Raw genomic sequence first — 16,625 nt, forward strand, 5'->3', positions numbered from 1 at the left:
TGAAACTCCCCTTCATTCCGAAAACTTGGGAACTGTTGACCTTTGACACAGATGCAGAGGGAATTTACATGATGACTTTAAAGTCACAGATTAAAACAGGGACAATGAAGGTACAGATAAAGAAGATCCCCTGTGAAAGAACTTTCTAAGAGTCTAGAGAAGAGAATATTCTAAATACTTGCCGCTACTTATACTTCTCCGAACAAATGTAGTAGCTGTTGTTCGCTGTGAATTTATCCTTCACCAAAGTTGTGAGCAAAATATCTGTTGTCTACACTTTCACTCTTCACTGCAAACAAATTACACAAAATAGTTTTGCCTAATGTCAAGGGGACTGATGGCAGTGCCAGGGAGGGGGGGAGAGAAGGGCTGATGGCAGTTCAGTGGGACTGGGCCCCCTGGCCCCTGCCTAGCTACAGGCCAGATTCTCTCAGCAGTGGCGTCTCTTGGCCTCAAATTTGGCTGGGGCTTATTTTTTAAGAATTTAAAATATAATGACAATTCACGTGAATTACAAAAAATAGGTATTTTTTTCTTCTAGACTAAAAAACTGGACTTATTTTTTTTAAAGAATTTAAAATATAATGACAATTCACATGATTACAAAAGAAACAGGTATTGTTGTGAAACCTACCTTTCTACGAATGTTCTGCTCAGCAAATTTTGTTATTACTTTTTCATTGAAGCCCTCTATGTTTGAAATGTATTCTTTCTCTATTGTAAGCAAGTGCCAAGGCATTTGGTCTGTCTTGTCCCATTGCATTTCTTAAGCAGGTTTTAATATGCTTCAATGTGCTGAAACATCGTTCAGATTCAGCTGTTGCCACTGGAGTTATTAAAACTATGTTTGTCATTTTTACTGTTTCTGGAAAGGTACCCTCTAAATAATTTTAAATAAAAAATTAATGCAATCTACTGATAGAGTTTATGTTTTTCAACTCTTCACTACAATAAAGAACACGAAGTTCCCTCTTTAGTTTTCCCTCTTCTATGTAGGGATAATAAATCTGGGAAGATGTCTCTGTTTAAAGATTGTTCTCTTTCATTATGTCCTCGTAGAGCAAGTTCATGTCGACCACAGAATTTTAAGCAATCGATAATTCTATTTAATATATGCCTATTTTTCCGGACAAATTCATTGTGTCTTGTAATTGACAGCCTATGTCCTTCATCAATTTGTCTTCGAACATCAACCCTGCCAAACTCACTCAAACATAGCAAATGAAAGCCACCACAACACTACAGAACAACAAGCGAGATCGAACACGACGCAACGGAACTAGCCCCGAATCAGCACTCAAATCCATTGCACTCTCCCCTCCTCTCTCTGCTAGCACGAAACCTTCACTGTAGCGTAGGTGGGTGAAGGCCACGCCTTCCTTTGCGACGTGCCCCGAAGACCGATAATTGACATCAATGCCGCTAGGAGCGCTGTTGTATCCATTGCAGCAGACGATGAATTTACATGGGTAAAAATCGCCTTTTAAAAGACTGTGTGATAGTTATGCGTTATGGTGATTGATAATTACGTCAATACGTCCTTTTTTCTTTAGGGGCTAAGCCCCGGAAGCCCCAAGGAATGAGATGCCACTGTCTCTCAGTACTATAATAAAGTTCCCTTCCCAAATCACTATGCTACACTCAATGTATATAATGTATATAAGACTGTAATTTATGCTCGTTATTTTGAAAGAAATTTAAGAAAGAAGAGATTTGATGATATTTTGTTACAGATACTGTCTATATGCTCATCCCATGTAAGTTTACTATCTGTTGTTACACCAAAAAAATTCACTGAATGCTCTGATTCAATATTTATATCTTGTACGGAAGTTGCCTAGGCTTCATATTCAACTTTTGATCCAGAATTAAAGGTTAAGTAATTAGTTTTATCATATTTGTGATTAGTTCATTAGAATGAAGATACTGTACTAGCTGATTTACAGCAATATAGGCATTAATTTCTAGTGCATTTGGTTCTTTACCTTCACATATTAATGTTGTGTCTTCAGCATAATAAATTATTTTACTGTGTGCAAGATCTGGTATATCATTTATATACAATATAAATAATGAATACTGACCCTTGTGTTACTCCTCTTTCAACATATTTCTTATCTGAATTGTAAATCGTTCTTACACTATCTTTCGTATATTGTATTTGTGTGTATTGATCTTGCAAATTTGATTGAAATAGATTAAATGGTCTTTCCATTATTTCCTCTTATTCCATAATTAAAAAGCTTATTCATGAGCACTTTGCAGTTTTCTCTGTCAAACGCTTTTGACAGATCTAGAAAGACTGCATTTGCCATTTTACGCCTTTCTAATATTTCCGTTACATACTCAACAAATTGACCTATAGCTGTATTTACTGATATTTTTTCTTTTGGAATCCATGTTGAGAATTGTTAATTATGTCATATTTATTACAGAATTTTTTTATATTATTTGAGACAATTTTCTCTATAAATCTTGAAAATGTAGATGTCAACAGGCACATAGCGAGAGGGGGGCAACTGCCCCCCTGTGAAAAATCCTACCTGGAATTCTCACTAATCTTTACAATTATATCCTGTATTACTCTAGCAACATAACAAAGACACTTATTGATTTTGTGACTTAAAGGTGTGTGGGATTCCGTATCAGGAAATAGGGGGGGGGGGGAGAATCCCTTCCAGATTCAGACTTCGGAAATGATTTTGCAATATTCAGTATCTAGAACAGTTGTGACATTTTGAGTAGTCTTGGCTGCGGTGGCTCAGTCGGTAACGTGTCTGACTACCATGCTAAAGGTCCCGGGTTCAATCCCCGGCGGGTTCAAATCCGGGAACTTTTCTAACGTTGGAAGCGTCCCCGGTGGCCACCCAGCATCGAATAACATGGGTACCTGGGAAGAAACCCTGGGGGGTAAAGGTGGTCAGGGACATGATGCTGATCACATCACCCCCACTCATGAACGGATCAAGAAAGTGTGGGGCGTTAAACCCACACCCCCTATACGCCTTCATGGCGTGGTGCTAAGCACAGGGTGGCACCTTTTTCTTTTTACCTTGTATTAAAGATGCCTAATGTGTTTGGATGTTTTTTTCTTCTTGGATGTGTTGCTATGAACTTGGAACTGCTTAATTTGTTGTTTCCCAAGTCTACTTTTTGGAGCGATTCATGTGATACAGAGAGTAAGTGGATATCTGATTTTTGTTACTTAGCGTTGCTTTTCTGCCACTTCTAGCTGATCGTGACAATGAGTGATGATGGGAAATTGACGAAGAGACACTCACAAACAGTGCTTTTCCACAGGGGAGGCAGGGACATTGTCCCGCCAATCTTGGACGGAAGTCCAACCTGGGGGGGGGGGGGGGGGAGGTAAACACTGAAGTAAAGAAAGATGAGTAGCAGAATCTAAGAATAGCAGGACAAATGGATACTCAAGATGGAGTTAGTTTTCAAGTGTTTCTTGCATTTTTCCTCCAGACGGCTAAGGGCACTTGCAGAGTGGCAATTGTCCCCTGTTCCCCTCAATTTCATATACAAATAAAAGTACATTTTGTAAAATTTTCTTGCTCGCTTTCTGCTATTCTTATAGTCCAAGTTCAGAGCCATAGCTAGTGGCTGGCAGGAGTCAGCCCTGGGAGCCAAAACGATCTAAATGAAAAAAAAATGTTAAAGAGAATGCCATGGTGCCCCGGGAAATTATTTGCACCCTATTAAATCAATACCGTTTTCAGTTTGCAAATATTTGGATCTAAATATTTTCCTGCTCGCTTCAATCCCAATATGATTCTTCTTGTAATGCATTGCAACGTTCTCCCCACGTGCTCCGCATTACACTAACAACACAGCGCAGGAGTACTGGCACGGGCTGCATTCTACACACTAAACCTTGCAATTAGGTGGACGGCAAAAGTCTACGCATATGCGCTAACTTTTTGTCAGCCGTAGAACATGGACTCAGAATTATCTCAGGGCTTGCTGGGTGTAAGGAAAGGTTATACCAGCTTAACATATATATTTATATATGTTTATTATAATCTCAACACAAGGGTGTCCGTTAGCACACTTACACACGTGTCTTTACCTGAAACCCTTACCATGCGCGTGCATTTACTTGTACCACACATGCTTTTACCTGTATCACGCACGTTCTTTTACCTGTACCACCTTTGGTCTCGAAGAGATAAGGGAAGGCAGGGAACATCCAATTTATTCCTCGCTGTGAGGTGCCAGGGGGAGTATGGGGACCTAATTTTATTTAGGACCTTGGTCGCCGCTGACATCACGGGTTCCCCTGTAAAAGAGAGTATGTTGTGCATAGTACCCCAACCACGGCCGGGAATTGGCCGAAACCAATCGGTACTCCCGAATAATGGGCGCAGGGTAAAAGGATTAAAGGTGCTCCCAGACAAGCCGGGCAGGTAGAACCTGGGCACCTATCAGCCTAAGCGAGTGGACCAGGTAGGTAGGTTGCTGCTAGGCTCTTCTTCTTCTTTCTCAGTCCTTCCTTCAGGGATGGCTTCTAGTTTTCAGGCTGGGAGGCCAGTTAACCCTGGATTTTTGCCTGTTGACATCAGGGAGCCAACTGAGCTCCGGGCCTGGCTCTGCTGGCTTTATACTCGCGGGGGCAGCGCATTGGTGGTGAAAATTTTAACTACAAGTACGCATTGCTAACTCATTTTTTTACATATAGCAAACTTCGTACTGAGAAATATCAAGGTTTTGACATTGAGAAATCACTAGTGGGAAAATCACTAGATGCACACGTTAATATAAACTAGAACTGTGTGCATTCAGACAATACAATTAATAATGAGCATCGCAGGACTCTGCAATTCTAAACAACGAGTTGAACAGTGTTAATGACAATAATTGATAACATTTACTGAATACAGCAACCACGCAGGGTCTAAATAAGCAAAACTGATAAACGTAGAGGTCGATCCGTTAGCGTTTACAGAATACAGCGACCACGCAGGGTCAAATAATACGTAGAGGTGGATCCGTTAACACATTTTAAACTAAAAGTATACGCCTCGCAGGGACATTTAGCATGCATTCTTCTTCTTAACAAAATATAATATGGTGACCACGCAGGGTCGTTACAGCATTCTAAATTATCCGAGAGAGAAGTATGCTTCAGATTGTTGCTGCTTAAATGCATGAACAATTATTTTGAGGAAAAGGAGCTTGCAAAATTGAGAGACAATTTGGAGGATGAATTAATCATGTAATGTATTTAAATTATATATATATATATATATATATATATATATGTAAAGTGCTCCCCTGTGCTTAGCATGAAGGCATATAGGGGGTGTGGGGGTAACACCCCACACTTTCTTGATCCTGTCATGAGTGGGGGGTGATGTGATCAGCATCATGCCCCTGACCGCCTTTACCCACCAGGGTTTCCCCCAGGTACCCATGTGATTCGACGCTGGGTGGATGCCGGGGCCGCTTCCAACGTTAGAAAAGTTCCCGGATTTGAACAGGCCGGGGATCGAACCCGGGACCTTGAGCATGGTAGTCAGATGCGTTACCGACTGAGCCATCGTGGCCACTTCTGTTTCTTCTCACACCGATGATGCTATAAATTAGCGAAAATTTTGAATTTTCCTACTGTCCGGTGAGTGTTTCCTTTTACCTTATTTGATTTTTACTTAGCCCTTTTGGCCCTCCTTGCTTTTATCCATTATATATATATATATATATATATTAAAGAAACTTTGAATACGTACACAATTTAGCGTTAACATGTTGCATATGTATTTTCTTATTTTACGTCGCTCCACGTTGCACATGTGTAAAATATACGTTGTACATGAAAGTTATATGTGTCATGTACAAAAAGAATAATGTTCGTCATGCACATTTTTTGTCCTTCAAAAATACAGTTTGTGTGCTTGTTTTCCAATATTATGGAAAAATATTTCAAATCATTTGTTCAAACACAAATGCTTTATCACGGACTTCTGCCCCCTTTTGCATGATTTACGACGATAATAACGTCTTTTAATGGTACTATTATTACTACCACTACCACCACTATACTACTATTATTACTATTGGCACATTTGTCCTGGTACTTAACTCGAGATAAAAATGTGAGCTTTCACCTCTGCTCACAAAGAACACTCATGCCCAGGCTTGAACCTGGAACCCCTGGCTCCATAGTGTGTTATGTAACCATCCCACCATGTAGGTCAGCTAGTGAAAGATGTAGGGCAGCTTACTGGCTCAAATTATTATCAAACACGATGAAAATGTGATAGTGTTTTACATTTATTATTTCAGTTAGAAAGCGATAAAATTTGCAGTTTGATACGGGTTATACTAAGCATCTTATGGAGTGTAAATATCAATTTCAAATGTTACAAATCATTTGTCTATGCAAACGCATCAAATATGATAAGCAACATAGGTGTGTATTATGATATCCATTTTACAAAGGAAAAGTTAAGTTTTAACCCTGACTGTTTGCATGATATCATTTCCATAGCATGTTATATATTGCTCTCAGAATTTTAAACGGCAATAAAAATAATTTACATTTGCAACTGCGAAGCTCCATGGGATTGCATACATTAAGGACAGAAGATGTCATATTTCGATTGCTTGTAACACCGAAAGAAGAGTTAGATGAGCAAATAGTGACTGAGAAAAATTGCTTGCCTTGATGTCCTGTACACACTGAGAAAGTTGTCGGTGTTATCAGGTGGCACCCTATGAATATACCGGGTGTCCGAGAAGTCTTTGTATGAAAACAAAAATTAACTGTATCCGTTATATGCAACATAGACATGAAAATATGGTACCAAAATGTTCGGAAACTATTCAAGTTTTATTGGCAATAGGAAAGAAATCAATAAATCTCCACGTGAGCACCCTTGGTAGAACGGAGTACATCTAGTCGAAATTCAACTTCTCGCCATGCATTAGCCAACATCACAGGAGGGATTGATGTGATGACTTGGGTTATCCGTTGTCGCAGAGTTGCAAGATCGGATACAGGAGTTCTGCAGATACGCACGTTGTGTCTATTCACTAAACCACTGACATGAAAGACCGCCTCGTCTGAAAAAGCAACATGTTCCAGATAGCCATTATCATTAATGTCAATGTGTGATAACATTTTCACCGCAAAGTTATACCGACGTTTGCCGTAATTGGGCAACAAAGCCTGCAGGATTTGCACTTTGTATGCACGAAACAGTAAACGTTTGTGTAACACATCATGGACAGAACTTTTTGGCATCTGTAATTCACGTGAGGCCGTACGCACGGATTTCTTCGGACTGCGCACAGAAGCCACTGTGACATCTTCCACCCTTTCGTCTGAGGTTGATGGTCGGCCACTTCTCGGTCCGTCAGCAACAGATCCTGTGGTCTTGAATTTGTCATACCACGACTTAATGCTCCTATCATCGGGCGGCACCTTTCCGTACGATGTTTGAAACTGTCTCTGCACTGTTTTTTGTGACCTGCTCTCGTGAAACCACAGGACACTCAGCTTTTTCCTGATTTGTGTACATTTCCGGTTTGCTGGACGCTGGCACTGCTACACTACCGCAACGTTACAGAAACCTGAAACAAAATAAACTTAAATAGTTTCCAAACATTTTGGTACCTTTTTTTCATGTCTATGTTGCATATAGCGGATACAGTTAATTTTTGTTTTCATACAAAGACTTCTCGGACACCCCGTAGGTTCAAGAAAATGACAAGTAGAAAAATGCTACAGTGAAATAAATACGATTGAAAATCTCTCAAATTATATTCTATTTATTTTCTTATATTTATAATATTACATTGTATCTGTAGCACACGTTGTCTGTTAAAGTACCTCAGGCAAAACCTAATTTTTGGACAAATAATTATGTCAACTCTTCTGGTATGGAGTGGATTCTCCTAATTTTATTCATAAATATCTTAAGCCATTCTGTGACTGGCAGAAATCAGTATCAGAATAAAAAATCCCTGATATTTGGGGTTTGTATGCTTCTGCTCAAAAAGTGGTGGCGATTAGTGGTCCAGAGACCTCGTGCCGCGGAAATGGGGTAAGGCGAAGGAGGCCCCTTCTTCTGTATATCATTCGGTTTCGTACCAGTCATTAAGGAAGGTATTTTTCATAAAGTAAAGAGGATACAACATTTCCCTCTATAAAACTTGATATGAAATATTAATGATGACACTGTAATCCAAGAAGTCATTGATCAATCAAGGGATTCTTATTTGTTTGTTGGATGTCAAACACATGTAATTACGTATTTAAACAAAGCAATATTTTGCAAAATGGTTAACGTAACCAGTAGGCAAACATTGTCTGTAGTGATGCAAGAGTCTTTCATTTGAAGCAAATATAATCCGTGGTGTAGTAAGGGACCCATATTCTAATGTTTTAGCAAGTAGGCCTACAAAAAATGAATTACAAATTTTTACACAATTCATCAAAGTGTAGATAATATGTAACCATTATTATATAATAAATTTGATTCTTCTTGCATAACACAACACAATGGTGTTGGATTCTCATTAGATTTCTTTGTGCATAAAAATCTTGCATACTGGAAACTAGAGGGAAACATTATGAAGCACGATTTATAAAGGACTTCCTTAATCAGTTCTGCAGAGAAACACAAAGCTATTGGTACTAATCGTCTATTAACATTACTGACTTGTAAATATCAAGTAGATACAGTCCCGATTAGACTATTTAGTATGTTAGTCAAACTTTATCTTTGTATTCTTTGGCAGTCCAGAAAGATCATTATCAAAATATTGTTATTTGATGTTGCTCGAACTTTTTTTGTTCGTTGGAGTTTCAAGATATCATCCCTTTCCTGTTACTTATCACTTTTGGAGAAGAGCAAGTGCCCCTCTGTACCCTGTTATATCTGCCAATGCAACACAATATATTAAAAATTTGCCCCCTCTAGGATTGACTTCACCCCCCCCCCCCCCAACTAAGAATTCCTGGCTGCAAGCCTGGATGACAAGGTTATAGGCCTGTAATTTTTTACATCTGTTTTTGAGTAATTTTTATGTATGGGTATTATCAAACTATTTTTTATTACGTTTAGAAATATTCCAGTTCTTAGCGATGAATATACTGCATGCAATAACGGTTCAACTATGTATGGGGCACAGTATATTACTAGTTGTGGTGTACTGTAAACATGACATTAGCATTCAATGAGAGGTTTGTGTTTTACCCGAGATTGCTATAGTTGTTCTTGCACTTCGTATGTGCCCTTTACACCATTAAACTGAAGGATTAATCTGTATTAAATGAATAGGAAGAAAAGTAATCATAAGTGGTGTATAGTTTCAGTGTGTACAAATTCAAGTATTAGATACCCAAAGAAGAAATTATATTGTTCCTCGGAATGAGAAATGAAGACAAATGTGGTTTCGAGCAGTTAGTCGAGAAGACAGTATCAGTAGAGATACAACATGTTTTGTTTGCAAGGATCATTTCATTATAATTACTTTTCTCGTCGTGTGGCATCAGTAATACAGGGTGGGGCAGAGCAACTTGCTTATTTGAATTTGGCACCCTGAAGCGATGGTTGCTCCGAGGAGGGTAGGGGTAGGCACATTCGAGAGGGTGGGGCATAAAGTTGCAGCTCCGCTTGGTTTAGTTAGCAGCATGGAGTGGATGAAGGTGGAGCGCGCGTTTGCTGCTGAGGCACACTTTTCTAACGGTCGCTCACTCATCGCCACGCAACGTGCATTCCGTACCCATTTCAATATTCCGCCCCGTGGTCGTGTTCCTGGCCAAGAGTCTATTGTTTCATGGGTAAACAACTTCAGGGAAACTGGTGATGTGAAGAAAACCAAACCTAAGCTTCCACGAACACCATCTGCCTCATATCATCTTTAAAACTGTGTAAACATAAAATTTAATTTTTGTACTTGATGCTGTTCAAAGAATTAAATATATATCTGCATTACTTTTTTGTAATTGAATTTCTAAATAAGCAAGTTGCTCTGCCTCACCCTTTATAATAATAATAAATAGTCTTTATTAGAGCGGGCATGTTTCGGCCTCGGCCATTCTTACAACAGACCCTTGTCTTGGAGATTAATACAATACAATGGAATAAAGGGTATACATTAAAAAAAAATAATAAAATAAAAACATGAAGAGGATTACAAACAAGAACAATTATATATATATATATATATATATATATATATATATATATATATATATATATATATATGTACAGAGTGCAGAGGCTATTTGAGGACAATTACGTAAATTTTGAAAAATAACTATATCTCGTCCAAAATTAAATATATTTTTATGAAAATTGGTACACATGAGAAACAAAAGCTTCTGAATAGGTTTATTCTATAAAATCGCCTTCAGCCTCAATAACATTCTTGAGACGGGACCGAAAGCGTTGACAGGCCTGAATCAAGTGGTCTTTGGTGTTGTGTGGATGTTTATTAGTCTCTCTTTCAACAATGCTCCACTCATAATAGTTTAAGGGATTAAGATCTGGAGAGTTAGGGGGCCACAAGTTGGGTGTGACATGGTCATGGAGATTGTCTGACATCCATTCTTGGGTAATGTGAGCCTTATGAGAAGGAGCAGAGTCCTGTTGAAATACGTACGGCCTGCCATTACATACACTGTCTATCCAGAGCTTAACAACACATTGCAGAACCTCAATGTAGGCTGTGGCATTAACTCGAAGACCCTGTGGAAAGAAGTGGGATGGCATGACGTGTCCTTCGTTACTCACAACTTGATATGCATAACTCTGAGAACTTCAGAAGGATCCTTACATAACCATCTGTGATTTCAGCGATTGACATTTTGGGCTTGATCAAAGTTTTTCTCATCAGAGAAAAACCACAGCGTGCCATGTTCCTCAGGGTTTTTTACTTTGGTGAGTAACCATTTTGCACGGATAAGATGATTCTCTTTTGTTTTTGCAGATATGAATTGACCTTTCCTCATCGCATACGACTTGTATCGAATGTCTTCATGAACCAATGTTTGAATTGTGCCCTCTGACACCTTGAGTTCCTTTGCAATGGTCTCATTAACTTTCCGGGAGTATCATTGATAATTTCCTGAACCTTTCGGATAAATTCTGGTGTCCTGATAATGTCAGAACATCGAGAATGCCCTTTTCGCTTCGAAACTCTTGAAACATTCCAACCAAAGGCTTCCAACTATTTCTGAACTTTATGGACAAATGATCTGGCAATATTCAGGAACCTAGCAATTTCTAAATCCTTATGTTTTGCATGTATGGTCACAATCACAACGCTTATTTTCATTTCTTGAGTTAATATAGATTCAGTCATCGTATATCTGCAACAAAAACGACACATTAATAAGGTATAAAGTCTTTATACATTGAAAATGTGGTGTCCTCAAATAGCCTATGCACCCTGTAAAATGAAAAAAAAAAAAAAAAGTTTATCTATAAATTATTGAACATAAGTACCAAATGATTGTTGCTTTTGACTTAGTACATATATATATTCAGTAATCTGGAACAATGAATAATATAATAATAATAATAATGAAGTGAAATAAAATAATGAAATTATAAGATTTATATGCACACAGTTGCTAAATGTTACTGTGAGTATTTTTATGATTGAAAAGTTGCTCGTGATTATTTCGCTTGCTTGCCAGAAAGCGGGGTTACCATATTTCTCCTTTGCCAATACAGGAAAAGCACTGTAAAGGAATAAAAAAAATATTTATACACAAGATTGATACATTTTATGTATCCTAATACCCACACACACAAGCATTATCAAGATAAAAACAAATTGCAAAATACATGTTCTTCACATTTCCTTACTGCAGCCATAACTGGAACTCTGTGCACTCCAAAGTACAGGATGCCTCGATTCTTGCAGGGTTATAACTCCAGGACACCAGATATGCTGGCTACGCTGGAATTAGATAAGTTGGAACTCTATGTGTACTCACTGTAATCCCATCACTCCATTATTTTATATTCTTGGGTGCTCTTAACTTTTTTGTCATGCTCCACAGAAGTTTGCATGTCGTCATGCAGAGTTTGCGTTTTGTGCTTTTCACACAGAATGGATGTTTAGGGAGGCGGGGGGGGGGGGGAGCAATTGCCTTCCCTAATCATGGACACCTTCATATTTTTCCCACAGAGGGGCAAGCAAGATATTTTTATTTCTAATGGAGGCATGTAAACCCTGATAAAAGTGTTGTGACCTCAAAAAACACCACTTGAAAATGAATTATTGCATTCCTGCATCCCCATTAATGTAAATTACTGAGATTGAAATCAAATTATAAATGAGTGCAAAATATATACTTTTAGGTTGACATTGATTTTCTAAGTGGGAAGTGTAGCCATCCTTGACCCCACGCCCCTATATTATTATACTTTCACCCAGAAATTTAGTGTAGTGTAATATTATCGCCATTATTAAACAACATTATATTCTTAAAGAAAATCAAGTATTTTCAAGCTGATGAAAGTTCAAAGACACTATGGAAGGAGGGATTATTTTCTCTGTATTTGAACTATCCCGCTTCGTTCTCTACCAAATTTGTTATTCATCAGTTATGCTGCCTCTGCACTTTTTGCACACTAAACGGATTTTCGGTAGTTCGCGCACACACTATATACACACCCTGTTTCATACCCATCAATACAATAAAACTGAGATGGAATGATTTTTTTTCCTCCCCCGACTGAACTCTTTCATCAAGGCTTTTGTCCCCCCCCCCCTCCCTAATCAGAGGGTCTCTGCATGCCTATGATGCTGTTCACCTCGAAGTTTCTGATGGTCGTGTGCTGTCATTTCATTTTATTTATTAAAGCTTGCTGCTCTTATGGCTTCTAACATCAATAGGAAGTGAAATGGCACTATCGTAATTTATTCCATTCCCTCTTGTATCTATATAAATTCAGTTTTACTTACGTTTTTTGCGAGTATAGTTCGTTCTTCAATTACGACGTTTCGAGAGATAACTTCTCTCTTCTTCAGGTTATAAGCAATTCATAGCTTTGTCAAAATATTTCTTCCATAGTCAACAGGATCGAGGATTAGGTGAAATGTGAGCTATGAATTGCTTATAACCTGAAGAAGAGAGAAGTTATCTCTCAAAACGTCGTAATTGAAGAACAAACTATACTTGCAAAAAACATAAGTAAAACTGAATTTATATTGTTAATCTTGTGAGTAATTCGCACATAGTAAATATGATCCCCTCTTGTATCGTTCAATGTTGAAGCTTCTGCTATAAACAATTCATGAACTGTGAAAATTTGAATTCAGGCACTGCATCAGACAATACTAGACTTTTCACCACACAAAAATTAACTTTCCTGACTCAAATATTTCAGGTTAATAGAAGATGTTTCTCACCTATTTCTAAGGCAATTTTTGAAACAACTACAAATTTCCAGTCACATGCTCCAACTAATTAATTAAAATTAAACATAAGGTAACATATGGCTTCAAAATTAATTATAATTAATCTGATTAAGTCCACTCTATGCTTAGATAGACCTTAGTAAATATCAGCTAGGATGCCAGTTTGATATTAAGATACCTTGAGTTTGAAGAATGATAATAATGTATGTAAAGTATCCTTTAGTTTCTTAGTTTTGTATTCTTGCACTCCATTCATATTTTTATGTAGAGATGAAAGAGACAATCCATCAGGGGTGTTACGTCGAAACCCTATACTCTTTCAGTAACTAAAGTTTGGGTAGATACTAGAATGATTAGGAATATGTTACACTGTTAACTCTGCTATAAAAGGCATGAGAAAGGAAGCAATGCCAATGTACTTTCAACAACGATGGTAAAATCTGTGAAATGGTCAGAACTTCTCACTGCTGATCAATAACAAAATAAAATGAAGAAGTGAAGATACTAATTACAGAAATAAGAGAAAATAAAATACCTTTCTTTCCATTTATAATGATGGAAGAGCTTCTCCAGTTTCTGTGATGAATATTTTCCTTCGTACGATGAACTGTGATGACAATGATGGTGAATGAAGCCTATATGCATGATCTTTCTCCAGGCAAGCGGGTGCTCCTGGTCTTTTAATAGAGGGAGGGGGCATGGACTTCCATTCCACGCAAAGTTATATAGTGCAGAGTAGTTGATTCACTATAATATGTCAACATTTCACACATTCACACTTTTAACACTGGGGGGAGGGGATCTTGCTCCACATCCTTTCTGCACCTCACCATGCCAATAATGTAAACTAATATTAATGTGTTATGTCTTTGTATAAGAAGTCCATTCTGCGGTTCTTCAAACATGCAAACTTCTCCATTACTCTTTGGTTTAAGTCAGGAATTTCACGACCAAGTTCTTTTTCAATAGATAGCATGGGCAATGCATTTAAACTCTTCTCTTTCATGGTGTTACGCATAAAAGTTTTAATACGCTTTAGTGTAGAGAAGCACCTTTCCGATTCCGCAGTGTTCAAGGGAGTCGTTACAATAACACGTAACAGCTTCACAATTCAGTGTATACCCCTTCTAAGTTGTTATGAAGGAAGAACTGAAGGAGGGAGGTTGCTCCACCACTGATTCTGAAATCTTTTCTCGTGTACAACGTAGTTAGTTCAGTTTTCAGCCGTGGCTTATTTAGAAAGGGGTATGCATCAACAACAGTGTTTACCTCACATTCAGGAAATTTTAGAGCATATGTCTGAAACTTATTTGAGCTAAAAAGTGTTGAAGCCACAAGATGCCCTGTGAATGAGAAGCACTCACGGGCTTGCGTTGTTATGGTATCGCAAACTTCTAGAGATGCCGCTAGCTTCCCTGTTGCTGAGTTCGATTCACGCCGATATTTTGGATCACTTCCTTCCTTGGATGAACGTTCTCTTCTGGATATGCAATTTCTCACGTCTGTGACTGCATTTTCGAATTTGTTTATAGCAGCATGCACTTGTACTGGGTCCATGTTCGTTTTCGGAACTTCGGCGTACAAGTGGTCAACATTTTGTGAAAGAGTGATGGCCAATACATAAAGGTGTTGTTTTTCAATTGATAACATAAACCAGCTGCCTCTCGAATTGTCACACCGTCGAATTCGTCACTCTGTTCTATTTTTTCAAGACATTCAATAATTTCCGTCCTGTATTCAAATATTGTGTTCACCAGTCTACTATTGAAATTCCATCACGTAGGAATTGCCCTGGGTAACTGCTTTTATGCAACTGATTATAAAGCAGCAGTTCTCTGAGGTGACCTCGAAAAGAATGATGCAAAGCCAGCAAGATGCATGAAGAATGTCCTGACCCCACTTATATGCAGAGTAGCCTGTTGCATGGTGAGATTTAATTGATGGGCATAGCAATGAATAAATTATGCACATTCATAATGCTTCCTAATAAGTGTTTGAACACCTGCATGTTGCCCACTCATTACAGCTGCCCCATCGAAGCACTGAGCAATTAATTTATATGGCTTATCTTTTAAGAACTGACCTATTTCGGATAACAATATTTCTGCAATATCATTTGCTCTGGCATGAGCAGGATTAAAAAATCCCCAGAATAGTTCGTAAACTTTTCCAGATCTCTCATAGCGGAAAATGAGAACAAGTAGTAGCTGTGAAGAAGAATTTGTAGTTTCATCAGCCTGAATTGCAACAAAATGAGTTTTTCTATCCGAATGCTTATTTCTTCTCTGCATACTTCCAAAATGCAGTCCAAAATTTCATTTTGAACCGTGCTTGAGGTTCCCTTAAATACACTAGCAGACTCAAAATGTTCTTTCAATGATGAATCAAGTTCTGCCGCAAAATTTACAAGGCCAAGAAATATTCCTCTGTTAAGTGAATCTGCAGATTCATCATGACCTCTCAATGCACATTCAAATACACTGCAAAATTTAATGCAGTCTATAAGCATTTTCCTGTTCTTGTCAACCATATCATTGTGCCATTTCACTGCTATTCGATATGATGAGTTCAGTTGTTTAGCAATACTTACACGACCCAGTAATGCAAGATCCGTACATGTGCATTAATGTGCAATTTGGAAGATTCGTGGCTTTTTATCTTTTCTGACAAATGTTTCAAGTCATTTATACCTGTACGTGTCCAAGCAAAGTCGCCCCCAAACAAAATACAAGGAAAGCAAAATAAAGCGTTTGCGTTTATCGCAACCACAAAGCCACACTTTTCATTGATACCAGTCCATGTTAAAATTCCAATTTACTTGCTTTCCCTTACATGTTGTTGTATGCTGAATTGAAATATTTGGTCGATGTGGTCCTAGTAGCTTTATCTGCAGTTTCTCTTCCATTGTCAATGAATTGAAAGGCGTAGATATTAAAGTTTCTACATGATTCAATATCATTTTAACATGGACTAGCGTCGCAAAATGTCTTCCAAAATAATGAAAAGAAATATTCTATATTCACCAAGTATGCACTAATATCAATGACTAACTTGGAAGATGATGCAGCGTTAAGTTCAGTTACAACACTTTACATTGGCCATGTAGTCCCAAAAAGTTTGTTTATACTTACGAAGATATTCTGCATGTCAAGTTGCTGGAACACAGACACAATCACACAAATAATTAAACACGTACAGTAACTATAAACTCGCGAAAAACTAATTATTTCATA

At 38.0% G+C, this 16,625-nt stretch overlaps 1 pseudogene; it reads right to left on the reverse strand.

Annotated features, from left to right (window-relative positions):
* Positions 1 to 10,794: 10,794 nt before the first annotated feature.
* Positions 10,795 to 11,322, reverse strand: LOC145983442 (uncharacterized; annotated as a pseudogene).
* Positions 11,323 to 16,625: the final 5,303 nt, after the last annotated feature.

Source organism: Lepisma saccharinum, unplaced genomic scaffold (assembly GCF_977018435.1).
Source record: "Lepisma saccharinum unplaced genomic scaffold, izLepSacc3.1 HAP1_SCAFFOLD_957, whole genome shotgun sequence".
Classification (NCBI taxonomy): Eukaryota; Metazoa; Arthropoda; class Insecta; order Zygentoma; family Lepismatidae; genus Lepisma; species Lepisma saccharinum.